The following is a 27,949-nucleotide window of genomic DNA, read 5'->3' on the forward strand; positions in this document are numbered from 1 at the left end:
ACAGAGCTTCCATCACATTGTCATAAAGGTATTGTTTTGTGTGATTCTTTGGGGGACGGGGTCCAGACCCTAAGACTGAAGAACCGTAATTGAGATCTGCATCGTATCAGTAAAATTACTAATTTATGAAAAAGTAAAAAGACAAAACTTGTCTGAAATTTTTTCAGACTTTTTGTTTTAATGTGAAGAATTCTTTTTGGAAAAGAACGCAACGCAGTCCTTCCTTGTATAGTCTCTAGGGAGAATTTCTGATGTTATTATTTTATAGGCCTAGAAATGACTACAAGTGGATTCAATTTCAAGAAGCATATTACATATTTTACTACAGTTTACAAGCGTGCTAATATTAAGGCCAAAAAAAGAGAAAAAGCCAAGAAAGTAGATGGCTGACATGAAAATCTGATCCTATTTGATCAAAGTTGACAAAATTTCAATGCCACTGTTCAGTGTTTAAAAGTAAAATAGCCCCATTTAAATTTCTAACATGTAAAATGCTCTTCGTGAATTGTCTTTTCGAGGTCCTGTATTGTCAGGTCTTTAGTAATTCTGGAAGAATTCACTAAAGGGTAAAAGGATATTTTTGTTAAATGTTTGGTTAAGTAGGTGGTTTTATTTTTAACCACCATAACCAAAAAGGTAGAGAGTTCCAGACTCCAAAAGGGTCTTTTTAAGACCAAAGTAAAACTGATTTGACAGTTCATATTTTTATGAAAAAAATACTTCCAAATTTTCTTTCTCTTTGAATGAAATCCGAGGTGGTAATTGTCATCTGTTAAGAAATTTAATAAAAAGCTAGGAAACAGACATATGCTTATGATAGAAATTAAGATAGAACCTTGGCCTTTGTTTTGTTAACATCTCATGCAATTGAGTTTACTTTTTAAATGAAGGCTCACTTTTAACTCCTTTCAAAATAGAGTCTTCATAGTAGAGCCTATCTCTGTGGTCAACAGGTATCTGAGATTGATACATGTCGAGGCTGTATTTTATGATGCCAAACCACGATGACATATTGTAGAACATGATAAAAAATTTTTTTTGACAAAACCTCTCAGGGTAAAGATAAATCATATAGAGATATAAATAGCTGATGATAAAATGGGTTGTTTTCAGAACAACATGTAGATGGATGACTGTATAGGAAAACAAAGGAATTTGGCCAAAAAAAAGTATGTATCAGGAAATGTAATCATAATTGGGTACTTTGGAATCAAAGTGGTAGTATTGGAGAGTTACAGATGATTTACCTAGTCTTTGAAATGGGCATGATTAATCGAAATGTCTAGTTTAGGCATATGGCATACAGACAGATTTCCCCCAAAATTTGCACCAGTCAGGCAGGGTTGCATCCATAGTACTGTGTTGCGTCTTACAGTGTAAAGTACTCTGAATGCTAACGGTCAAGTTTCAGGAGAGAGCTAGTACATTCTTTTGACCTTTGACAATGACTTGTGTGGCATCTAGAACTCAGTGGTTCAGCCCATCTACTGCACATATAATAATGGGCACTTCAGATGCGAAGCCAATTCTTTGCTGCTATTGATGCAAAATCAGCCATCTGAGATTAAGGAAAACTGTTTGTATTCCATGTTCCATAGCTTGGAGAAAAGCAGCGTCTTAGAGGGAGAGGCATCTGAGAGATAGTCCCAGGAGCCTACACATTAAAGACTAAAGAAGAAATTGGGTCAGAATGGAGTGTGGCTTTATTCCGAAGTTTCAATAAGTCATTGTGAGAGAAGCAGGACAGAGGGAGTACAAGGCAGTATTAGTTCTAGGAAATGTCCGAGACCCTGCTAACCCAAGTGGGGTTCATTCAGCAGTATGGGCATCACCTGGGAGCTTAGAGATACAGAAGCTCAGTTTCCACCCCGTAGCTAATGAGTCTGAATTTGTGGTTCAGTAGAGATACAGGTTTTCAAGTGCACATAAAAATTTGAGATGTTGACTGTTATCTACCATTGGTTCCTGGGGCCATCTTTTAGGAGGAATGACAATCTGGGGTGTGTCCTTCAGTGTCTCATTCCAGTGGCCTCACAGGTTTCTGGTATTACCTAGAATACTGAATATTTCCCGGGCGTCTACTGGTGTGGTCTGATCCTTGGACGAGATACATTGGAACAAAAGGGAGGAGATAAATTATAGTAAGCTCAGTCTTCCCAAGAATGCTTTTCATGATAGCTATACAATCTGTATTGGCATTATTGATCCCAATAAAGTAACACAGCTTTTCTATTCCAATTAAAGGCATGAGATTTAGCTCTTTTGATAGCTCCATTAGTTATTATTTTACCCCCTGTAACACGGTTTGAGTTCTATAGATGCCTCAACTGAGATTGCTTCAAGGGGAAGGGGCTCTTGCAGGCAAAGTGTTGAGATCTGGGCCCATTGACGGTGAGTGAAATTGATAGCTCGCTCCAAGCTGAGAAATGGGACAACATTCAGCTTCATGTCTCAGGAGAGAGGTGTGGGCTACTAAGAGAAAGAGAAGGCTTAAATAGGAGATTAGCTTCATTCTGTTGATGAGATGGGGGCATGACTTTCTTTCTTTCTTTCTTTCTTTCTTTCTTTCTTTCTTTCTTTCTTTCTTTCTTTCTTTTTTTCTTTCCTTTCTTTCTTTCTTTTTTTTTTTTTTTTGTCTTTTGTCTTTTGGTCTTTGTGGTTTAGGAAGACAGGAACTGACTTCTCCACATCCAGTGGAGGTTAGCTTCCTTTTTATTAGTTGGTCGGCAAGCAGTTTCTGTCTTCTGTTGGCAGTCTAGACCCACCAAAACACTTGATTAAACTGAAAAGCAATACGATTCTCGTGCCAGTGCACGAAATAAGTGAAAAAGCATCATTTTCCTGGTGGCCAAGTATCAGCTGCTTATGGCCAATTTTGGCAGCGAAATGATAGGGATTAAAAATAGTCTGAAGATGATCCAGTCTTAAGTAAGATATTTAATGATGAACTTTCCTTGGGAAAGTGCATCTTTCTTTCTGCCTGCTAAGAATCACATGACTCCCTGCAATAATTTATTCTGTAGAAAAAAAACCCACTACATTATCTCCCCTGGAGTTTGCAAGTCACGTGCTGTTGAGTGATTGTATTTGTGGACCTTTGTAAAATTTCATAGTTCACTTAGTTCCCTTTTCTGTTGTAGGGCTTTCATTGCTATTCAATGTTTGTTGCAAACATGGCTTTCTTTTGAGCGTCCTGTTACTTTTAGCTGTGCTTTCTAGTGAGAACTGATTGATCTTTTTAGCAATCCGTAATTGAGCTGGTACATTTCAGATTGTTTAAACGTCACGAGGCCACGCGGAACGCCAGGTAACAGCCACAAGTTGTTGTTGTTGTTTTTAAAGCAAACTCTTTAGAGTTTTTCCTTATCTCTACTTCTAGTCCTAGTCCGCTTTTTGGAGGAATGGTAACCTCCCTCAGAAAGCAGGTGTGTGGGTGCTGTGTGTGGTACTAGTGGTCGCTCCCACTCAGCTCTCCCCACGCCCATTTCGAGGTCACTCATCGTGTCTTAGTAATAGTCCCACAAAGCAGTATCTCGGCACAAGTGCATTTGTGCTGGAAAAACAACACTGTCTTTGTCGCGAACAAGTAGAAAGGTTCCCCCCCCAGAGGTAGATTGTATTTGAGGTTCAAAGGTTCTGTTAAACCTTTTTAAGGTAATCTAATATCATCACCTTATTCAGGCATAGCTGTAACCGGGCAAGCTGGTCACCCTCTCCCCCAGCTACATACAGGAGACCACTCCGTGAATTTATTGCATTAGCAAGCTTTTCTTTCATTCTTCTTGGTTTGATTCAAACAATATTAGTGTTTGACTTCTCAACAGGGTTAATGATGAAAATCATGCAAGGACTGAGGTGGTTGTTCAACAGATATGGTAGCAAGTCTTTATGTGCCTGGCCCTGGGTTAGGCTGGGGACACAGGAAAGACAGCTTTACCCCTGCCTTGGGTGACCTCACGGGCTAGTGTTGTAAGTATCTAAGTAAACTCATAGTTACAGCCCTATAAGCATGATCCGAGATTCTCAGATTTAGAGAGAAAAAGAAAAAAAATATCCAAGTATATATGATTTTGCATACACTTCTATCTTTTTCTAAAAAAGTTACTTCTAACCATATGGCTGTTCATGTGTGCATTAGATCTGATTAAAATAGGAGGAGAAATGTAGATAATTTAAAAAATACTGTACGATACCAACACACACTTAAGAGAACTGAAAGGCAGGGGGAGTTCCCTTGTTAAATATTTACCCATTAAACACTCTTAATACATATTAAGAAGCCTTAATACATATTAAAAAGACTTAATAAATACCTGTCCTCTATTTTTTAAGTATTTCATTAATTCTTTGTATGTAAAAGACAATCAAGGCTTTGAATAGGATAATTAGAATAACTTAACTCAAAGAACTGTCTTTCTTAAATCATCCTTGTATGCAGAAAAATACAAGTTGATTTTGAACAGAAGAGGGGCTCTTCCTTTGGGAGAGATTACAAAAAAAGCTTTTGTTTTCTTTTGTTTTAGGTTATAATACTGTTTGGTTTATTAAGAGGCTTCTCTTCCAAAACTCTGCGTAGAGAAATATCTAGTCCACTGTAGCGTTTGTGTTCCTGAAGGGCAGGTCATGTTCTGTCTAACTGCTTGCATTCATGGTCCTCTTTCTTTAAATGGAGATTATAAAACTTCTGAGATTACAAAAAAGCTTTTTCTCTTTTACAGTTCGTTCTGATATACGCTCAATTCTATGGTGCCAACGTTGTTTCTCTGATTTTTACTTGCCAGACAACAGATAAACGCAGCTGTCCTTCAATCAGAATGATGATGGCATGATTGTTTCTAGCTCTCCAAAGCCATTTCTGATGGGGACCCTGCCCCATGACTGTCCCCTACCTGCCCATCATCCCACTGCCGGGAAGCCTCTTGGATGTAGATCCTCGTGCTCTCCCAGCACATGCAGGGGGATTCGCCTGAGGAAAAGAATGTTCTGCCTCCATTCCAGCAAGAGGGAGCGGAAAAGGGCTGTGGCCAGATTATAAGCTCGACTCCAGTCTTGCTGTAGGCAGCGGAGCAAGGCGCGATTCTGTCAACAGAGGCGACACTTTCCCCCAGAGATCGTGAATTCCAGCCACTTGCGCGGGGAGCAGATAGGATCTGCCGGCAGAATTTTACTTGCTCTCACCTCTGCAATGTGAGATTAGGGGGGTTATACTCTAGCCATAAATAAGCTTTAACTAACTTAATGAAAATAGCTTCTGTTCAAGACTACTTCCCCAACCGCCCCCGAAACGGTTTGAAAGGGAACGTCCCTGCCATGCGGGGGTGACCGTTTGTAGCAATGTACTGAGAGCGACTTGGGTGATTTTTCTTGGGCGATTGACAGGATTCTATGAGAAACTTCTCTGCAGAATGTGGACCTCTCCTCCCCATGACACATAGAACACGCACTTCCCTGGGAAACTGTTTGGAAAATTTGTGTTTTCATCCTGCTCCTTGTTTTGCCTTCAGAATGTCAGGGATAGAGCCATATTCCATTTTTAGTTAATAATCAGCTCATCGGCTCTCTGGGGCTTCCACATAATGAGTCAGAAACTTATGACTGACCCCACTCTCCTCTTTACTATGCCTCCTGAAAACAACCCGAGGACCCACTGCGTCAAGTGAAGCTTTAGTATTTCAAGGGAGATTTTCTATCGAGGTGAATACGACTTTCTTGTGACAGTTCCAATTACTCTATTTCTCTCTTTTAAACTGTCTTTTCTTAAGCTGTGGAAGTATCGAGAGTTTGCGACTTTTAATGCTTAGAGCACCAGACAGAGGATCAATGTTGCTGGCTGTCTCTTCTTGACTATTTCCATCTCTTCTTGGCTGAGAACAAAGATTGTTTTAGTTGGCAACACCGTGAATGTTGGACCTATGTAGTGACTCTGAAATTGAATTGCAGCCGATAGTCCACTCAGGTGCATTTGAATTTTCCAGGAGAATCTGGGACAGATACTTAGTCCTCTTAATTCACTGCCTATTTGCTCTCTCTCTCTCTCTCTATATATATATATATAGAGAGAGAGCAATTAGAATAGGAATAAAATTGACTGCAAATTATATCATCAGCTTTAGAGATTGATATTTTATCCCTTAAGGAAAAAAAAAGGCGAGTCCATAAATATGCCAATTGGCACTCCTGAGTCTAAAATTTCAGGACTATCTCCTAGTCATTTCCCTTATGAATTCCTGCTAGCATCTCTCTCTCTCTTTCTTTCTCTCTCTCTCTTTCATTTTAAAACTGAAAGATTTTTGGGGTGGTTTTGAGTTTTTGTAATAACAAAAATATAAGTATATTGAGGCAGAGCCACTTACTAAATATTAAAGTAACAGTATAAGAAGAAAACAGTATGAAGAAGTCTTATCAAGGCAAGTGAGCAATTGTTCAAAAAACTTAACTCACAAAGGGCAGGGATGGAAATGAAAAGAGTTATGAAGATCTTGTGATTTCGCATATCATGCACATTAATTTTTTTCATTGAAAACACATTTACTGAGGGCATACTATGTGCAAGGCTCTATGCCAGGTGTTTTAGTTGAGTAAAAAAATGTGTAAGATCAACTTTGCCTTCAAGGAACTTGTCAACCAGTAGTGGGACTAAAAAGATGTAAGATGCTGTAATCTTTGCCACTCTTTAGTGGGTGGAGCCATCTGGTCCACTGGAAGGGGATCTGGAAGAGATTCATGCAGGAGGTAGATGGTAGGAGCTATGGGGAGAGGGCATTTTAGATAACTGGCCTGAAGAAGTCAGAGCAGACAGGAAGGTATGAGACCTAATTGGACAATAGTGGGAATAATAGAGTCTGACTTGGTTGGGACGTAGAGCTCTCTCATGAGATATGACTGGGTCCTAAGTTGAGAGATTTGTATTTAACTTGGTTGACATTAAAACGATTATCAAAAGGGTTCTGAGGCAAGGCAGGATATGTGGGCTTGCAGAAGATTGCTGGACAGTGGGAGACTGGGTAGGGGGTTTGAACCATGGTGGCAGAGTGGGGAATGGAAAAGATGGGGCAGATGTGGGGGGCGATGCCGAAGGGAAACCAGAGGACTGACAACAGATTGAAGAAGCAAAAGACTCAAGTCTGAAACCCAGCTCGTTCAAAAAGTGTTATTGTCCTCAAGAGAAAGAGGAAAGATAAGGACATTTGCTGTTTTGTGGGATGAATGTGATGAAGTTCATTTTGGACATTTTCAACTTGAGTTTCCAGTAGGATATCCAAGTGGAGATGCCCATTAGCAATTGGCCTTAAGGATCTGGAGCTCAAGAAAGAATTTGGGGCAAGACTACAATATGCCTTTCCCCCCAAACCAGGTAGATCTTCCATTTCCTTCTTGCATTTCCAGACATGGTCCTAACTGCCCCTGCTCATTCCATACTGCTTTTCCAGAAAAGTCCTCCATAGACTTCTATGGATTGGATCATGGTGATTAACTTGGGAGTTAACTGTTCAAAGCTCGACTTCCCACTACCAGTTTGCCTACTTAAACAATAATGCAAGTTGAGTCAAATTAGCATTGTCCCATCATCCTAATAATAACCACCATTTATGGAGATCTTATAAATTTAGTGTTCTCCTTCACTGGTACTTCATCATTTAGAAAAATATTTCTCCTATTCTGTTTAACCTGTACCTAGCAGAGTAGATCGTAGGTACCCACAATAATTGTTTACTGAATGAATAAATGAATAAAAGATTCTGGAAGAGGCACTTTGAGTATTTAACTCATCCTAACCAACTAATGTTCTCCTACTCTCCTTACTATAGAGTGTGTGTCTGTGTTCCAAATGTTCCATGTCACAGATTTGTTAATAGAAATGAGAAAAAAAAGACACCCGTGAAGTGTTTTGATTTCATCCCTCATCACTGAATTGAAAAAAGCGTGTCATTCATACTTGAAGAGAAGTCTAGATTTTGCTTTACATTAAACGTGCAACTTTAATAAAAGTCTTTAAGGCTAATATTAGACAGTAGACTATGGGTTGTCACTTTATATCTGTTTATACAAAACGCACACAGTCTCTATTTATGTGCTTAGCTGCTCTCCGTCCCATGGTTCAAGCCCAGTAGAAGTCTTGATGTCTTGACGTTGTCCAGCTAGAGCTAATGCTACGTATCAGTTATCCTTCATAAAAAATAAAAATGAAATTCTTTCAGTACTCAGCTTTACAAATATGATTATGTTTTTTCCCCAAATCCCAAGAAATAGTTATGAAAAAAGGACAGCATTTTTAAAATGTTTTCCTCAGAAAAAAAATGTTAATGATAAGTAAAATCTACGTAATTTAAAACCTAAAAGTAGACCCTAACTACATTTCTGCGTGTCTCCTACTTTCTTCTCAGAGTAGATGACTTCATTCAAGGATTGGGCAAGGCGACAGGTGACAGGGATGGGAGATAAGAGATGGAATGGCCTAACCTCATCATCATTGTTGGCTTGGTCATATATTCATGGGAAATTAAGTTACTAAGCATCCTCCACTAAAATTATATCCCCACTTATTGATTTGGGACCACTGAGTAGAATTATATCATTCATCTTTTATAAATGGTGAAATCCTAAATGTGTCTGGGTTAAAAAAATTTGTTAACATAGCTTATTTGCAGTATTTTACAACACTCTCATATATGGGCATATCCTGGGACTCCATATATTTCTGCCCTTATTGCCAACATTATAACCTGGGCCATGGAGATTGCGGGTTTTTTTGTTTCTTTGTTTTTGTTTTGTTTTGTTTTGTTTTACTTCCCTTGTCTAACGACACCAAATACAATGCTTATCTCTGGGTGAAAAAAAAAAAAAAAGAAGTCTTGATGTCTGAGGTTTTCGTCACCTTATCATTAAAGAAATCAGGGCTTGTCCAGGGTTCTCACAGTGGGAACAAGGTGGTCCCGCTCCATTAGTGTTATAGCCCCAATATAAGAGAACTACAGCATAAAAGTCATAGGAATAAATGATCCCCTAGTTCTTCTCCCACAAAAACAAGCCGCCATTGATGGTGGAAGTCAGGAGAGCTCAGTGTTCTCCTAGGTGAGAGAACCTAGGATTTTACTTCTCCAGACACTGACCAGCGAAGACCACCAGAGGTGTCCTGGATAAAAACCACTGGCCTGGCAGCTTTGGACTCAATTCTCTGTATTGCTTGAAGCAAGAATCACTGCCTTTCTGTGGTTTTAAGAACTGGTGGAATTTGTATTTTAAGAACCCTCATCCCTTGGCATGAAGCAAACTCAAAGTGTTATTGCTCATCATTTGTCATCTGTTTGAGAAAGATTGTATGATTTGTTTACTTGTAATGAAGCTTGACCATACTTCTCCAGGGGCTTTTTAAAAAGAAGGATGTGTCAGCTTGCAGATTTGTCCCCATGAATGAAACCACAAGCAAATTCTCTTCTCTCTCCCATCCTCCCTCTCGTTTCTTTAGTGACCATCTGTGCATTATGTTACCATTGCCAGACCCTCTTCAAGTGGCTTATCTATGAGTGAATTCAGAAACTTCAAATTATAAAGGACACCCAGATAATTGGCCCGTTCTCCAAAGTATCTGTCCCCTGCGCTGCTGCCAGATTCCTTCTTAATGAATACATCCAGTGACAGTGGGATTCTTGAGCTTGTCCGTATCCGTGAGAAAATGAGCTTCCCTGCTTTGTAACAGCTTGTGGCTCGGGGAAAAAAAATGACAGCCATTGCACAAGTCTCCTTTGAAAGTCGTCTTCTTTCCCATAAATGATACTTTGAGAACACACTTAAGGGGTTATTAGTTTTCTATTTCATGCTTGGCCTGTGTGTGAGAATAACACCAGCTGTCACTGCAAATCAGTAGCTAAACACGCTTTGTCTGGTTAATGTGAGCATTTAATATTTGGCTCAATTAAAAATTAACTGATGAAAGTACATGTCAAATGGAAATTGAAAATACCTTTGTAAGGAATATTGAAAGGGCATGAGCAATGAGGAAATTAGTGGTTTTAAAATGTGGAGACTTGGGGGAAACTTAATATGAGTCGAGACCCTCGACTCTTCCTTCAGACCTCTCTACCTGTTTGCCTCGGCATGATACTGAAAAGGATGTCCTCATTCTTACTCTGAAGGACCCAGTTGCATCTCTGTGTTTTCTAGAGAATAACTGTGGTGTTTTGTTTTGTTTTGTCTTGTGCCGGATCGTACAATGAAAGCAGACAGAACAGGAGATCAGTTATTCATTTGTCCCACGCATTTTTTTTTTTTAATTGAACACATGCTTAGACCAGGCCCTGGGGAAGTGGGAGGGCTCACAGTCTGCAGGGTGGAGATCATCACACAGCCACTGTAGCAGGGACTGGGGAGAGCCAGGAGAGAAGACATACAAGCATAGTAAGGACACTTATTAGGGTCAAGGAAGTCTTCCCAGAAAAGGGGGCTGAAGCCTGAAGGAGCAGCGGGAGCTAACCTAGAGAAGTGGGAGGGACAAGTGAAGTGTGGCCAGCAGGGACAAAGGCCAGAGACGGGAGAGCATGTGGTGGGCTGCGGGTGCCCAGGAGTCCAGCCTGGCTGGAGGGAGGAGTGCAAGGGCGCAGATCAGAAAGGCAGCGCGAGAGATGTGATACCGTGGAGGGGTTTATTCTAGAAAGGTCCTGCCATTATGAGACTGGGGAGAGGCTAGCTCAGTAAATGAACAAGAGACTGTGTGCCTGACCTAGAGGAATGGTAGTAGGGACAGCAAGAAGCTGATAGCGTTGAGCAATGGTTAGGACTAGAACAGAGAGATTTTTATTTAGGAAGATGTAGTGATGGACTGAATGCTTCAGAACACAGCTCATTTCTTCTTCAATGACAGTGCTCTTTTTCCATAATCATTTTGTAAAGAATATGATCCTCATTGTAGTGAGATATATGAAAATACATTTTTTCTTATTTCCCATTTGTTTCAATTAGCACTGCCTAGCTGAAAATTTTATTTTGTTAGAATTCACATTGTAATAAATTGTCATTAACGACCAGTTAACCAAAGTGTATTTGAAGAAAGAAAGAATTCAGTTTTGAGAGTCAGTTTTCATAGAATTTTTCTCTGTGTGAAAAAGTCCCAACAGTGGGATCTCACCTTGACGAAGGATTTTAAAGTTTCCAAAGGAATTCGGTGTCTGTTGGCCCCTTTGGTCTTCATGACAACTCTAGGCAAGGCAGGTATTATATTCCCACTTCTTTCTGCCTACCCCTTTTTGTCATTTGTTTATTCCCACAAAAAGAGAGAACCATCTGAGAAAGCTTTGGGAAAGCCAGCAAGTCCAGAGTTGCTGGTATTCATTCCCAGATTCAAAGTCCAGTGGTCATTTCTTTACACTGTGCTGCTTCTCAGGGTGTGTTTTCACAAGGACACCAGATTCCTCAATAGAAACTTAAGCAAGTATATCTAATTTTGAAAAATAGTATCCTCTGCTGCTTTTTAACCTCAAAAAATGTCAAGAAAATTAAAATGTAGTTTTTTGTTTCAGGTGATTTTCCCTTCTTTGATTTGGCTTTTGAAGGGTGTTTCATGTTCATGGCAGAGGGACATCCAGCCTCTTGCCTTTTGATGCCCACACATTCGCTCAAGACCCCATGGGTTTGCCTGGGAGCTGGGCAGGGTCGAGCAGGTAACTCCTCCAAGGGGACAGTAGTGTGAGGGACAGGAGAGTTCTGGAAACTCAGCGTGAGGGTTCTGGGACACAGCAGGGCAGGCAGAATTATATGAATGTAGACAGTCCTTTTGATTGTTTGGCATCTAACCAGCAATTCACTTGTTTTTATTCACTTGTAAAATTGGCCTCTTTAGGTAAGCAACATAAACTTGGCGATTAAAGCGCTTATTGAATTTAAAGAGTGGTGGAGCCTTCATCAGCAAGATTCCCATAGTGTCTAAAGGGCATGTGGCTATGTTAGTTCAACCTCATTTATTCAACATTGAGAAGAGCACTGAAGCTATAACAGAAAACATGGTGGTCAAGAACTGTCTCTCATACCTCTCATGAATCCAATGACTTGAGGAAGTTAGCATGGCAAACAGGCAAATAATTAACCATATAAGGGACTACAATATAACAGAAAGGAGTGTTGATGGGGCTTATTAACTCTTGCAGGAGTCCTGGGGTTCTTCTAATAGTATTGCAGATTACACAGAGGAGGTTAAATGACTTTTTAAAGCTAGTGGCTGCAAACAGGATGTTCTACCTTAAAATTAATGTATGTATTAGAATAACACAGCCAGTATGTCAGTTTAAGGTGGGTTACCATGCACAATATAGAGTTAGAGAAGACTTTCATTTTTGGCTAAAACGTTTGGAGCATTTTTCCCCCTTAGCCCTACTGATCTTTTCATTTCCCCCATTTCCATGTATCACAACATTGGTCAATAGCCCCAGTCATTGAAAGTTGGGAGGAAGGAAGGAATTGATTGCACCCCAACATGTGCCAGATTCTGGGCTTGGCGCTGCTATGGATGGGAGATGATTTAACCCCCATAACCTCTTCTGAGGGTAGGAAGTGGAATTACCGATTGAGGAAGCAGAGGTTTTGCAAAATCAAGGAATTTTGCCCAGTAAGAGGCAAAACCAGATCCTTTTTTAGGCAATCCAAGTGGTCATGGATGTCCTGTAAAACTTCAAGAATTTTTTTTTTAATGTAAAACAGAAACCTATTAAAAAGTAACACTTTGCTGCATGTGACTTTTTGGTTTCTTTTGTGTTTCCTTAGGAAGCCAATTAGTCATCTTTATTTTAGTAACTAGAAGGTGAAATCTTGTTTTTTCATAGTTGAAAAAAAAGAGATAGAGAAACATTTTGTTTCTGTCTCTCTCCTCTATGGCTCCAACAGTCTGTGTAAATAGCTTTTGAAAAATAAGTAGTAATCACCATTTCATACCAAGACCAGACACCTGATTCAGAAGCTGTCCCAGGGGTCAGCGTGTGTGTGTGTGTGTGTGTGTGTGTGTGTGTGTGTGTGTGTGTGATGAAAGAACAAATCCACAGTGCTTTCCTGGTTCAAGAGAAATGACCTCACTGTCCAATTGTAACCTGCCTGATGCCTTAATCAAGAGGTGGGAAAAGTCTGCGGTTTTACCCCTGGTGTGATCCTCAGCCCTTCCTGGTCTTATTTTAGGCATGACCTTAGTGTTTTTTTCCAGAGTCCAGAGGTGGAATGACATGTTACTCAAGCTTAACGAGATGATGATGTATCTTTTTTTTTTTTTTATATTTAGCTGTAAATTTTATTCTACTCATAAACAAACCCACTTTCAGCCACCATGGTGTATCAAGGGAGAGTTATTTCCATCTCCCTTGGTTTAATTTGGATACATTTGACCTAGAACAGCACAGTGTTTCCACAATAACATTTGAACAGGATGCTACTATGCTTGCTGGTTTGCAGGGCTCCGGGAGTTTCGGCGTGGGCCAGGAAACTACTTTCTTAAAAGAAACCTAAACACTAAGTTCTGACAAGATAGGAAACTCTTACTAGGCTCCTTACTAAACCTATCTCTGTTTTTCCTTGCTTTCTCATTAATTTATATATATCTTTGTGTTATTAAACAATATAGCTTGAATTTTTAACTTAAGGTCATGTGCCAAATGAGTAACTCAAATTCAGAAAGGCATAAAATAAAAACAAAAAATTGTTTGAGAGGTTTAAGAAAGTATATATAAATAAAAAAAGTAAATTAAACATTTCTCCCAGGCACAACATGTTATAATTTTTAGAGTAGAACTTCATGGTATTTCATAAGGAAGCAAAAAAGGAAGGGAAATTATTATTCAGGCAGAGGGACAATAGTAACCTTTCATTAATTGAGACAGAGTTCAAAACCAGGCTCCCCAAACCCTGGGATCTGTGTTCGCTGAACTGAACATCCCACAAGCTATTTCCGCTCTCTTCTGGGGACTAGACTGCTTTAAAAAATGTGGGTCCAATATAATCTAAAATCTTTAGTTTATAAACTATAACCTAACACAATAATGTTTAAAAGTCTGCTTTATGTATTTTTACAAATCCTTAAAATCCCAAGGACTTGAGATAATTAGGACCTTTGTTCTTTAACGGCTTTCTCTGTGACCTCTTAGTGGTAGGGATTGATCTCAGGACAAGGGAGGGGTAGATTTGGAGTCTGTGCCCAGGACCGGCTCACTCATGTCCAGTGGGAAGAGGAGAAGGCTCTGCCCTTTCTCTGCCTCTCAGTCCTACCTGCGGTTATTTGTAATGTCTACGTGGGAATGAAGAGCACTCGTTTGTCACCAGGATTGTAATTGGTGAATGAAAGCTCTTTATGACCGCAAAGTCCATTAACACTCTGTTTAGCAATTATGATGATTCTAAACACAACTAAGAACTAGGAAGTAATTTCAGCCCCTGCTATGCAGAAGGGTAACACAAAGGTTACACGCCAAAGGTCACACCCATTAGTCATAAGAGCTTGGCCATCATTCTTAACAGATTTGGGTGTGTGTGTGTGTGTGTGTGTGTGCGCGCGCGCCCGTGCACACTTGGCGAGAAAGGGACAGAGAAATAGACATAACCTAAAAGTTACCATTTTAACCATTTTTTAAGTGTATAGTTCAGTGGCATTCCATACATTCTCAATGTCGTGCCACCATCCTCACCATCCAGAACTTTCTCACCAGCCCAAACTGAAACTCTGACTCCATTGAACACAAACTCCCCATTTCCTCCTCCCCTCAGCCCCTGGTACCTACTATTTTACTGTTCCTGTGAATTTGACTGCTCTAGGCACCTTGTACAAGTGACTCACAGTGTTTGTCCTTTTGTGTCTGTCTTATCTAACATGTTTTCGAGCTTCATCCATGTGGTAGCGTGTGTCAGAATGTCGTTCCTTTTTAAGGCTAAATAATTTTCCACTCATTGGTTTTGTTTTTTGTTGTTGTTGTTGTTGTTTTTAATACATGTTCTTCTAAGATTGGTTATCATTTTTTTCCGGTCCATAGAAATGGCACAGATAGTCCATTAGTCCTGAGCGGGCAGCAGAGCCTGCAAATTACTAGAAAAACTACGTGGAGGGTCTGACTGTGAGGAAGAGGGTAACAAGGCCATGAAGCCCAGCTCGGGAACGACACACCCGGCCGTCTGAGGCTCCTCCGCCTGCGGCAGACGGTAGCGCAGATCTCAGCAGCCCCTGACGCTGTCCTGGGTTGTGGCTCTCGGGCCGGGCTCGCGCTGCCGCTGAGGCAGCAGGACGGCGGCCCTTTCCATAGGGAGAGTTGAAGAGTTCAGGCGAAGTGGGTAGTCCGTTTCTCAAACGTCTCCATTCCAAATGGTTAAGATTTTTTAAAAGTTTCGGCTTCAGTCAACTGAAAAATCCACTTATGGGACATGACTCATTCCAGAACGTGGGGCTAGAGAGGAGGCAGGGCAGTGGCCTTGTGAGAAAGCAGCAACCGGCGAAGCGCCCTCGCGCGGCCTGGGCTCAGCGGCACCTTCCGTTCCTTCGAGCTCGCTTTCTCGGGCGGAGAATGCAGAGAACTGGACGTGCGTGCACGTGCATATTGGTATTTCGGGGGGACTTTCTGCTGGAGTGCCGCGGCTGCACTGCCCTCGCTCTGCCGGAGTGACGCTGCGGGCATGCGCGGAACAGCCGGGCCGCCCCGCCGCGTGACCCGGAAGCGCTCGTGCGCCGGGCGGCCTCGCGACGCCCTGACTCGGAGCGTCTGCCTCCGGACTTCAGCTGCCACCGGCCAACAGTGACGCGTGGTCACTTGTCCATCCAGCATGCTCAGTGCCCACGAGGTTTCTCGGTGTGATCCCCGGCCTTGTGGAGGGCGGCCGCCTGGGGAAGCCGACGCTCCAACAGAAATCCTGGAATCCAGTGAGTTTTTCCTGAGGTAGTTAAGTATGTCTTCCCAGAGGAGGCCCCCTGCGGGCTGGGTCTTGAAGGATTTGTAAGAGCTTGCCCGGTGGAGGATGGGAGAAGGCCCTGTGTGCAAGAGAGTAATGGGAAGGTTGTGACGAGCTTGGGGACGGTGCAGAAGTCAGCAGGACCGGAATAGAGGGGTTGTGGGGTGGAATGCAAGGAGCTGACGCTGGAGCGATGGCCAAGGCTCATTCACTAAAGCCCCCAGCGCCTCCTCAGGAAGTTAGATTTGGTCTTTCAGGCGGTGGAGGGCCAGTGGAAGTTTCTAAAAAGCAGGCTAGTAATTTTTTGTTGGCGGTGGAAGGGGCAGGAGGGAGGTTAGGTGGGAGGAAGGGGCAGGTGTCCATCTTGGGATGGGCTGAGCACCTGCACACCTGCCTCTTCTTCCCACGGGGATGGGACAACCGTGAAAGGCGTTTCAGAGGTAGAATTCGTAGGTTGTATGTAGGAATTGAGGAATGTGGATCCAATCTAATCATCCCTGGATACCCGGTGGTTAGCCCAGGGCAAGCACATAATAGGTGCCTAATAGACACTGACTGACTAACCAGACAGCTGTCTACGTGGATGTTAAGAGCGGTACCAGCAGCGTCAGAGGGGCAGCCCAGCCATATCGTTATAAAGAGGGTATTTGTAGGGTGTGTGCTCAGTGCCAGATACTTTCTAAACGGCCTGTCTGTGTGAACACGTCTCTTCCTTAGCACCGTCTGGGGAGCTTGGCATGCTTTTATCCTTGTGGATGAGGACACAGGGGCTCGGAGAGGCGACTAACGCAGCTGCTTCGGTGGTTGAGCAGGGAATTGGACTCAGGCACCCACGGGGTACTTGGTGCCCTTCATCACAGTACTGTGACCTCTCCTTTTCTGGAGTTTCCTGGAAGCTGCTTGTGTCAAGGCCCCAGGAGTGATGAGTGGGCAAACATAACCAGCGGCAGGATGCAGAGAAGCCTGTTTAGGAAACCATTTATCTCACGTAGACATACCATCTGAGATGACCTTAGTCGAAATAACAATGGCAGTAATAACAGCACTGCAGTCTTTTCCCTGGCATAAGAAACCAGCTTTGTAATGAAAATGGAATTTCTCTGGGAAAGAGTCCTAGAAAGAGATAGGCCGTTGAGATAAAATAACAAATTGTAAACTAGTATTCGAATTGTTTTCTGTGTGTATTCCCTTGCAGGCTTGCCTTCTCTGTTGTGTCATTTACTTTGTCCACTTGCCACCTGCAGATCCATGCCCCCTGCCCCGTATCCCTGCCCCCCTGCCCCCGCAACCCAAAGGACGAGGAAGGAGCATGTGCATCTAGGAGCAGTCGAGGCCTATCTCGAGTTGACCCTCAACATCCCTGGCAGAAAGGGGTAGGGGTCCTCTAGGGTAAACATTGCTTTTGGGATGGAAGCTTGTGGCTTTCTGGAATGAAGGGTGGTGAGTTTGGTTTCCCAGGTGGCCCACGGGCCGGAATGTGAGCTCCGTGGCATTCAGGTGTGTGTGCCGTCATGGATCATTACAACCCTAGCTGAGGCTGTGTTTTCATGCCATAGGTCAGAGTCATATAAAATAAACTCTTGTCATAACAAAGGATGCAGCAGCCAGATTACATCTCAGAGCTCCTTCACCCGTTTACTCCAGAGGACACTGATTTTCATGGCAGCGTGGGGAAGGGCTTCTGTTTTTATGCTGATTCCAACTGGGGGGTCTGTCTTGCTCTACCACCCTTGTAAATGGTGATAAATAGTGGTGGCCATAGCAGCATGAAGAAAGAGTGTGGCCTGGAAACACAGCCAAACTCTCTTGGCTCCAATTTTATGCAAATGCACTGAGCAGAATGCAGATGATTTCACAGTAATGCGGGGACCCAGGGACAAGTGCTCATCTGTTTTCAGCGGTCTCCCTGGGCTTCTGGCAGCAGCCACTGTAGAGGCATGGAGGTAAAAGGTGGCTGGGAAGGAGGGGCCCCCACCGTCAGTAGAGACCTCACCTGGGATTTCACCAGAAGCAGCAGCTTTCCCTTTGGCATCCTGCAAGCCAGGACTTCTGGGTTTCAAGAACAGGAAAAGGTTATCACAGACTAATGCTTTTAAAAGTCCTTTATGCTGCCTCTTATCCCAGAGATGTTCCGTGATCACAGTAGACATCCAAACACTTATGCATCTCACACATATTGATTGGGTGTTTAAGACAGTGTGCTAGGCATTGAGAAAAGACTCATGTGTCACCATCAAAGCGTGAAACCATAACAAAGTGTGTCTAAAATCTCCTCCACTGTCCGGCACTGCCATAGCCACTGACCGTGTGAAACATGGCTAGCCTGGGTGGAGATGTGATTGAAGTATAAAATCCACACCAGATTTCGAAGACTTAGTGTAAAAAAGTTGAATGCAAAAATACTTTATTAGTAATTTTTATGTTAATTGTATGTTGCAATGATAATGTTTTGGATATATTGGTTTAAATAAAAATATATTAAATGTGGCCACTAGAAAATTTAAAATTACATATGTGGCTCATATTCTCTTTCTATTGGACAGCACTGGTCTAGACTGCTAACCATTTATTACACAGTGTGGTCACCTTTTTACTCCCATCTTTGGATATTGTTACATAGGAGGGTAGAAAGAGCTTTCCTTTTTGCACAGATGGGGTATAGTTTAGACAGTTTTGTGGCACATTGTGTGACTGTTTACCAAGTGCATTTGCATCCAGGTTCTTGTTTAGCCCACTCTTGGTCCACGCAGGGAGGGCCTGGCCATACTTTTAAAGGTGAGTATGTTGAAGTAGAGGAGAAGGCTTGCCCACCTGCCTCAAGAGTTGGAGTTGGGAGTACAACGTCAGACTTTCGACTTCTAATCCAACACCTATTAGAAATAAACTAAAAACTCCCGGTGGGAATATTTACTTAGAGACAACAGGACAGGATCCTATTTAGAAGTAAATATGTCTGTGTTTGTGAATGTACATGCACAGAAGCATGTCCTGTAACAAACTGATGTGACACATTCATCAAAGGTTGGAGCCAATACTCAATGGAAAGGTGTGACTCATTTTGAATTTTGGGAACCATCAGGTCAAGGTGAGGGGAGAGTTAGCGCATGTTGTCATGACAAGGGGATGCTTTCTGCTGTTGGAAGTCAGCTGTGGACATGTCCAGTTCCCAGGAGCAAGCAGCAAGGTCAGTGGATCTCACCTGTCAGAAAGGTCTGAGATTGAGTTGGATCATCCATGGACTGGAAGGACAAAGCAGCTTCCCTGGACCAAAGGGGCAAGGGATCAGATCCCAGGGGTCACTTCTGAGTTATTTTACTCCCAGCACTTCTTTTTTTTTTTTTTTTTTTTTTTTTTATTAATAACAATTTTTTATTATATTATGTTAGTCACCATACAGTACATCCCCGGTTTTCGATGTAAGGCTCGATGATTCATTAGTTGTGTATAACACCCAGTGCACCATGCAATATGTGCCCTCCTTACTACCCATCACCGGTCTATCCCATTCCCCCACCCCCCTCCCCTCTGTAGCCCTCAGTTTGTTTCTCATAGTCCATAGTCTCTCATGTTTCATTCCCCCTTCTGATTACCCCCCCTTTCTTTATCCCTTTCTTCCCCTACTGATCATTCTAGTTCTTATGTTCCATAGATGAGAGAAATCATATGATAGTTGTCTTTCTCTGCTTGACTTATTTCACTAAGCATTATCTCCTCCAGTGCTGTCCATGTTGTAGCAAATGTTGAGAACTCATTCTTTCTGATTGCTGAGTAATATTCCATTGTATATATGGACCACAACTTCTTAATCCAGTCATCTGTTGCAGGGCATCTCGGCTCCTTCCACGATTTAGCTATTGTGGACATTGCTGCTATGAACATTGGGGTGCATATGGCCCTTCTCTTCACTACGTCTGTATCTTTGGGGTAAACACCCAGTAGTGCAATGGCTGGATCATAGGGTAGCTCAATTTTACTCCCAGCACTTCTAACAGCAGATGTGGAGGGGTTTTCCTCACCCCAACGACAAGTTCTCCGACTCTCTGGATATCAGCTAAGTATCCTACAACTTAATTGATTTTTGACACTAACTACCTGGAGTTAGCATCAGATCCCACAGACTTTAGACACCAATGTCTGGACCACCCACACTTTTTTTTTTTAATGATTTTTTATTATATTATGTTAGTCATCATACAGTACATCTCCGGTTTTCGATGTAAAGCTCGATGATTCATTAGTTGCGTATAACACCCAGTGCACCATGCAATACGTGCCCTCCTTACTACCCATCACCAGTCTATCCCATTCCCCCACCCACCTCCCCTCTGAGGCCCTCAGTTTATTTCTCATAGTCCATAGTCTCTCCTGTTTCATTCCCCCTTCTGATTAACCCCCCCTTTCTTTATCCCTTTCTTCCCCTACCAATCTTCCTAGTTCTTATGTTCCATAGATGAGAGAGATCATATGATAGTTGTCTTTCTCTGCTTGACTTATTTCACTTAGCATTATCTCCTCCAGTGCCGTCCATGTTGCAGCAAATGTTGAGAAATCTTTCTTTCTGATAGCTGAGTAATATTCCATTGTATATATGGACCACAACTTCTTAATCCAGTCATCTGTTGAAGGGCATCTCAGCTCCTTCCACGATTTAGCTATTGTGGACATTGCTGCTATGAACATTGGGGTGCATATGGCCCTTCTCTTTACTACGTCTGTATCTTTGGGGTAAACACCCAGTAGTGCAATGGCTGGATCATAGGGTAGCTCAATTTTTAACTTTTTAAGGGACCTCCACACTGTTTTCCAGAGTGGCTGTACCAACTTGCCTTCCCACCAACAATGTAGGAGGGATCCCCTTTCTCCACATCCTCTCCAACAATTGTTGTCTCTTGCCTTGTCTATTTTTGCCATTCTAACTGGCGTAAGGTGGTATCTCAGTGTGGTTTTGATTTGAATTTCCCTGATGGCTAATGATTTTGAACATTTTTTCATGTGTCTGGTAGCCATTTGTATGTCTTCATTGGAAAAGTGTCTGTTCATATCTTCTGCCCATTTTTTGATTTGTTTATTTGCTTCTCGTGTATTGAGTTTGAGAAGTTCTTTGTAGATCTTGGATACCAGTCCTTTATCTATAGTGTCATTTGCAAATATATTCTCCCATTCCGTGGGCTGCCTCTTAGTTTTTTTGACTGTTTCCTTGGCTGTGCAGAAGCTTTTTATCTTGATGAAGTCCCATAAGTTCATTTTATCTTTTGTTTCTCTTGCCTTTGGGGTTGTGTTATGAAAAAGGTTGCTTTGGCTGATGTCGTAGAGGTTGCTGCCTATGTTCTCCTCTAGAATTTTGATGGATTCCTGTCTCACATCGAGGTCTTTCATCCATTTGGAGTTTATTTTTGTGTATGGTGTGAGAGAGTGGTCAAGTTTCATTCTTTTGCATGTAGCTTGGACCACCCACACTTCTGACCCACCAGTTATAAACCAGAGGTTTTCACTACCCCTTCCTCATATTTGATAATTTATTAGAGCAGTTCATATGACTCAGGAATATATTTAATTTACTATGACTGGTTTGTTTTAAAGGATACAACTCAGGTATATCCAAATGGAAGAAATGCATAGTGCAAAGTATGGGGGAAGTGTTGGGGAGCTGTCATCAACCTGGAAGCTCTCAGAACCCCATAGTTTAGGGGTTTTAATGAAGCTTCCATTATGTAGGCATGATTGATGAGATCATTGGCCATTGGTGATTGACTCATTCTCTAGCCCCTCTCCCTCCAGAAAAGATTGGGGGGGGGGGGGGGGTTGAGGCTGAAAGTTCCATCCCCCTGTAATCAAGCCTTGGACTTTCTGGTGACAGGCCTCTCCTCCATCCTGAAGTGATCTAAGACCACCAGCCACTGGTCATCTAATTAGCATACAAAGACAGTCATCAGTAGAGATTCCAGGAGTCTTAAAAGCTCTTGTGTCAGGAACTCCGGACTAAGGCTGAGTATTACAACAAAAGATACCGCTATCACCACTGTCATTCAGGAAATTCCAGGAGTTTTAGGAGCTCTGTGCCAGGAACCGGAGGTGAAAACCAAATATATATTTCTTATTATCACACACTCAATACAGACAAAGGATGGGGGGAGGTACACTTCTAGTGAAGAAGAAGCTATCAAGGTCAAGAATAGCTAGCTGGTCTGGTGGGTGAGATTAGTGCAGTACTAAGGGCCAAGGGCCAAGAGCCCTGGGCTGTGTCCTGGCCCTCCAAGCAGTTTGCTGTTTGGGTGCATTGCACACTCCTCTGAGCTTCCGTTTCTCCATCTGCAAATGAGAGAGTTAGATTAGAGGGCCTCTCACTGAGATTTTGTGATCCTATGAGTTTTGAAGGCGAGAATCAAGTAGAATAGTATTAATATAGAATAGCATTAATTACTGCTTTTTCTTTTGTCTAATATACTTGGGGGCCCCTGGGATCCATGGTAAATACACTGTCACTGGCTTGGACCGGCTATTTGGCCCTGAACGAAACGGGTTGGGTCTAGGATTACCTTAGAGCTTTATCCGATGCACAGGTGTAGTGTAGTATCTGCAAACATTTATACTTGTTTCTCTTTCTTGGCTCTCTTCTCTTTACCCCTGTCCTTTCTTTGAGTTATAATTATTTCTTATCTGATATCTTGAAAGTCTACCTGTTGTGCAGGTAACTGTACAGTAACTCTCCCCACATTGGTCATATGCTTTAGTAAATCACTGCTTGTTTTCCGTCTACAGCTGTTTTTGCTGCTTTGTACCTCCTATGAATTAGAAGGCTCCTGAGCTATAGATAAAGACATAAGAATTCCACTCCTTCTCTTTGTAAAGACTAGATTTTAATTGCTTTTAGGAGGTGTGGGGAGACAAAAGCCCTTGGATCTGGAAATAGCTTTGTATTTCATACAGCTTCACCCCAGGAGCACATTCCCCCACTGAGGGTTCCAGCCTCCTCTTCCGCCTCATTATACTTTGCTGAGCGCTGAGAAGCCTGGCATCGTTTCTGTTGGAATGAAAAGATTGGCAGAGCTGCCCGAGACAGCAGCACCACAAAACACTGTGGCAGAAGGTTTGGTCTACATACCAAGGCAGCCAGAGTATTAATTGCATTCTCTGTGATCACAAAAAAAAAAAAAAAAAAAGCGCGCTGAATTATTCTCTTCATGTTTTAAGAATGACAGGCTTTTGCTATGCCAGCTTTAAGCGTAGTGGTATCACATGGCAAGGAGATGCTAGATTTGAAAAAAGAAGTGCAGAAGTGAAGATCTCTGGTAGGCAGCTAGGTCTTAAAAAGAAATCTAAAGATGAACTCTTTCATGATTGGTACCCGTAGAAGATCAGGAGCAGGGGCGAGAAAGTGTCTCCATAAATTTATGCAATCTCTTATACTTTCCCATTTTGAGATCTTGTTTTAAATTTTGAAATGGGACATTTGAAGTTGCTAGCTACAATTTGTCTTTGTTTTTGTGGGTGGATTAGTGAAAATGTGGTCATGATGATTTTTATATGTACTTATCTTCCCCTGGACCCTGTACCAACATGCTGATGACTATTCCGAATATCCACACCATGCACTCACACCCTTTGGGCCTCTGCCAGGAATGTACCCTGTTCACAGCCCACACTGACACGTACACCACCCCAACACATGCATGGTCCCTGCCTGGTCACTGTCACCTCTAGACCTGTGGAGGATATTTTGTCAAAACTGTTTGTGATGATTTAACTTTGTTGGGAGGAGAATAGGTAAAGCAGGTGTCAGCCTGTGTATTGGGGATTTTCCTCTGATGAAAATTGTTATTCTGTGCAGCACCCCACCCTCCCTTCACAACCCCGAAAAAGAGAAGTATGTGCGCTGCTGCTGTTCAGGGTTTGAGTGCGTTTTGGTTTAAAGTGTTCAGGGGATCAGAGAGCATTTTGTTCTGGGTAATGCGGTCCAGAGAAGTGTTTTGGTTTCATGTGATTAGACCTGTCTCACCAATCCTGCTGCTTGCATACTCTCTCGGTGTGGGGCGGGGGGGCAGGCGCTGGGTGCCGGGGAAGCAGCCACGGAGAGCCTGGTGAGCCCTGGTGGGAGGGGGCTGGGTCCAGCCAGGGGCTGGGGCCGTGTGTTCATGGTAGGCTTCGAGCCCAGCTCCACTCTTCTGAAATTGCCCTGCCAAAGCATGCCTCTAACCAAAGCGAGGCTCCAGCAGCCACCAGGTCATGGTGTGAAAGCCATTGCTGACCTTACTTGTCATCTGCAACAGGAAGATGCCCAGATGGTGAAAACCTTCCATCGTTGGGCTTGTTAGTCCACTGTGTGCAGTAGGGAGCTCATTTTTCTTTCCTGGTGCGTGGTGTGGGAGAGCGCTTCACTCCATGGAAACTTCTGCAGCAGAAACCTTTTCTGACAGTCCCTCCCCCTACCATATACACACCTATTTCACCCACAGAGTCAAGGAGAACCGTTAAGCCATTCCTGTGTCGTATCTCGTGGCCGAAGGACCATTCATTTAAGACGTTGGTGAAAATAGTTCTGTCATTGTCTTCTTTCAGAGATCATTTCATCCAGGGCCCATCCACAGAGCACCTGCTTGGTGCCACACACGGACCCTTCTTCTTTTTGCGAGCCCTACTCTGTGATCAGAATGCAAATCCCCGCCTAGAATTGTGAATGTAGGGCAATATGTAAAGCCTGCGTTCTTTCTTACACGTAGTCCTCAGTTCAGAAGGAAGACCTTTCTAAAACTTTGTATTTTGCTTCAGTGTTACCTTAATCTAGTAGATTGCCATCCATCCACATCTAGTGTGACCATAAGGTATACTGTCCCAGCTGGGATACTTATAAGGGTGAAAGGAGGTGTTAATAATTACACTGGGACATCGGGAGAACTGGGATGGTCCCAGACACTGGCACCTGTAGTAATAACCCTGAATGGATTCATCTTCTTAAGGACTGGGCATGAGTTGTTTTTGTGTGTGTGTGTGTGTGTGTTTGTTTTTTATTTTGTGCTGAATCCTTTCTGCATTTTTCTCAAAGTCAAAGGGACTGTTTTGTAGGTTTCCATGTCAGAGCAAACCACCCTCCAAACATATCCATGAGAGCCACTTTAGTTGACCTGTTATGTCTTTCCCTGGTCTTGTCTGGACCCCCAAGACGCAGTCACATGGAGCTTTCCCATTGCATCTCGCTCCCGTGAGCTTAACACTGCTTCCAGCCTTCTTGGACTCTAACCCAACTTTCTTCCCATGGCATTCTTCTGTTTCAAAAATACATTTCTTTCTTTAGGAGTCTTAAGACTAGGAAGAAGAGACATAAACTAGGCTCTGTGTCTGTTTCAGTAAGGTCATCTTCACCCTTCCTCCATGAGAAGGGAGTGCATCTAAAACATTCGCACAGCAGTTTTGGTCTCTTTTATTGAGGAAAAAAACAGAATACTTAGGAGTAGCCCAGGACCTCATTGGATAGTGTGACAAAGAAGGTTCCAGATCAGCGAAGTAGTTTGAGGCTGTTTGCTTGCCTTTGTGTTGTTGAATGTCCTCTTGTGTGCTATACTTTTGCAGGTTGGGAGAGGACACCTTGGCTTAAATTTTAAACCCCAAGAGGGTGTTTGCTTTGTTTGTTTCACTTTAGTGAATGATGCTTGGCGCAGGCTTGTGGATCCATTGACACGTGATGAGTATTGGTTTCCAGAGCTGACAAGGGCCTGTTGAAGAGCGTTAGGCTGTGTGTGACAGTAGCTGTCAGGCTAGGTCACATTCCCATCAACACGGTCCTGTGAGTCCTTGATAAGAAGAGTGATGACTTTTTGAAAAATATAGACTTTTCTCATAGCCATGAACTTCCATCTCCTCAGTCAAAATAATAATACACTTTGGGAACAATTTAGAGATTCTTTCAACAAATAAAGAATGTAAACCAAGCACATGCGCCTCAAGAATTTGACATTGGAAGAAAATCCGCTTTGTCTCACTAAGTAAGTCTTGCGAAAAACTCATCCTTTTTTTTTTTTTTTTTTTTTGCTTTTTTTGCACTTTTCAATCTGCAGCTAAATTAGGCCACAGGAAAAGGATATCGTATCTTCAAAGAGCCAGTGGGGTTGGCTGGGTTCTTTCTATTCGTGGAAAACAGCTGTGGGTGCTGAGGGTAGAAGTCAGGCTTTGTTCCGCGCTAAGGTGGGAAGGTTCAGTCTTGAGACGCATCGCCCTGCTGTGGAGGAGTGCACAGCTGTTGAGTGGCTTTATCAACATCTTCGAGGCGTTTGAAATGTGTTGATCATGACCTGGGAAAGAGAGATGGGCAGAACGAGGGTGGGAGTAGGAAAGGAACATTCCTCCTACACAGCGCACACATCTTCTCTTGTTTTTCTGCCTGTGGTGGTTGCAGATGAAGTGAATTAGGTTATTCATTTCCCTTGCCTTCCACCAGACTCGAGGCTTTCTCGAAGCCCATGGTGCTGTTGGCTGGTCGAGTGAAGCACGAAGGAAGTCTGGAAGCAGAGCTGGCTCGAGCCTAGGGCAACATCCTCTTCCTTCCATCAAGCTCCCTCTCTCAGGCAGGAAGGCCAACAGTGGGGTTTAGCTTGGGTTTTGTTGGAAAGGATTGTTGCTGTGGCCCTTATGATGGGTGAGACGTGGTGGTGTTTTCCTCGTTTCAAGTTAAAAACCAGTTTTAGGAATTCTCTTTTGCTTTGAAAAGCATGTTCTGAGGGGGCGTGCTGAGTAAATGGTTTGGAAGGCCCTTGAGTACTGTTTCTCTCTCTCTCTCTCTCTCTTTTCCTGACTTTTTTTCCAGCGACATTCTCTATCCCTGCACTTCGGTATTGCATAGAGGCGGCTGAAACACTCGAATGGGTATTTCTGCAGAGCCCAGTTCTGCCTGTGTACTGTTCCCTGATGAACCTGTCCTCCTAGATTTCCTGTGGGCAGCTCAAGCTTAACATATCATCAGAAATACTTAATTCAGAACTAAACTCATTATCCTCCTTCTGGAACCCTTCTTGGACTCCGCTGTTCGGCTCCACGTCGGCACCGTCATCTCGATCACCCAGAGGCAGGATTTAGGATGCCGTTTTCATGCTTCTGCTCAGCACCTACGCAGGGAGCCACGGGCCTTGCCATCCTTGGTGCCCTCCTAGGCTTGCTGCCACGGCCCTTAGTAACTCTTACCCAGGAGATCCCATTAACCTGCTCGAGTTTCTCCTCACTCCAGTTTATCTTATGCCTTGTAACAGACTTGATGAAAATTCTTCCCTAATTAAAAAAAAAAAAAAAAAAAAAGGCTCCTCTTCCCCTAGAAGAAAAAGCAGCCTGCTGCTAAGTTCCTCCCTTCCTGTGAATGCTCCTCCTTCAGTGGTCACTGCTGCTCCATAGCAAAGTTTACTATGCCTCAAACCCACACAGTCTTCTCTGCTCTGGGCATTTTTGTTCCTTTATTTTTAAATCCCTTAGGGCTCTGCTTCCATCGAAGTTTTCCAAAATTCTGCATCTGTTAAGACTCAGTTCCCCTGGAGGAAGGTGTCCCAATCGAAGGGACTCCGCTGATCTCTGCATCTCTACCATGCTTCCAGCCTTCCTGGGGCCTCCCTTCCAAGCTCTCATACTACTTTAATACACAGTTGTTTGCTCTCCTTTTCTTTCTTCCTCTCCTAGGTTATAAGTATGTCGAGGCCCAGCCCCACCTCTTCTGCATTTGCCTATTCACCACGAGGCCTAATAATTATCTCGTACTAGTAAGTGCTCAATGACATTTGCCAAATGAATGAATCAGCAAATGAAGTATAATGGCCTTGCCATCCTTACTTTAAGATTTGTTCACTTCTCTCCTGGCTTCATTCATTCATTCAGCAATTATATATTGAGCGCCTGCTGCACTGGTTACATCAGCAAACAAAACCAAGATCTCTACCATAAGGTGCTTACATTCTACCTTCTTGCCGAGACTCACATCTTTGTAGTCACCCTACTCAGCTCTTGAAGAAACAGAACTGCAGTTATTTTAAATATTATTAACTTTATATTTTGTTATTCTGTCATTAAACCTTGCTGC

At 42.8% G+C, this 27,949-nt stretch overlaps 1 protein-coding gene across 6 annotated transcripts in view; it reads left to right on the forward strand.

The window, feature by feature from the left end:
- Nucleotides 1-27,949, forward strand: part of BCL2 (BCL2 apoptosis regulator) — a 230,546-nt gene that overhangs the window by 2,965 nt on the left and 199,632 nt on the right. The gene's annotated exons all lie outside the window — the stretch shown is intronic.

This window comes from Ursus americanus, chromosome 19, assembly GCF_024610735.1.
Source record: "Ursus americanus isolate L20-20 chromosome 19, mUrsAme1.1.p, whole genome shotgun sequence".
NCBI classification, from domain to species: domain Eukaryota; kingdom Metazoa; phylum Chordata; class Mammalia; order Carnivora; family Ursidae; genus Ursus; species Ursus americanus.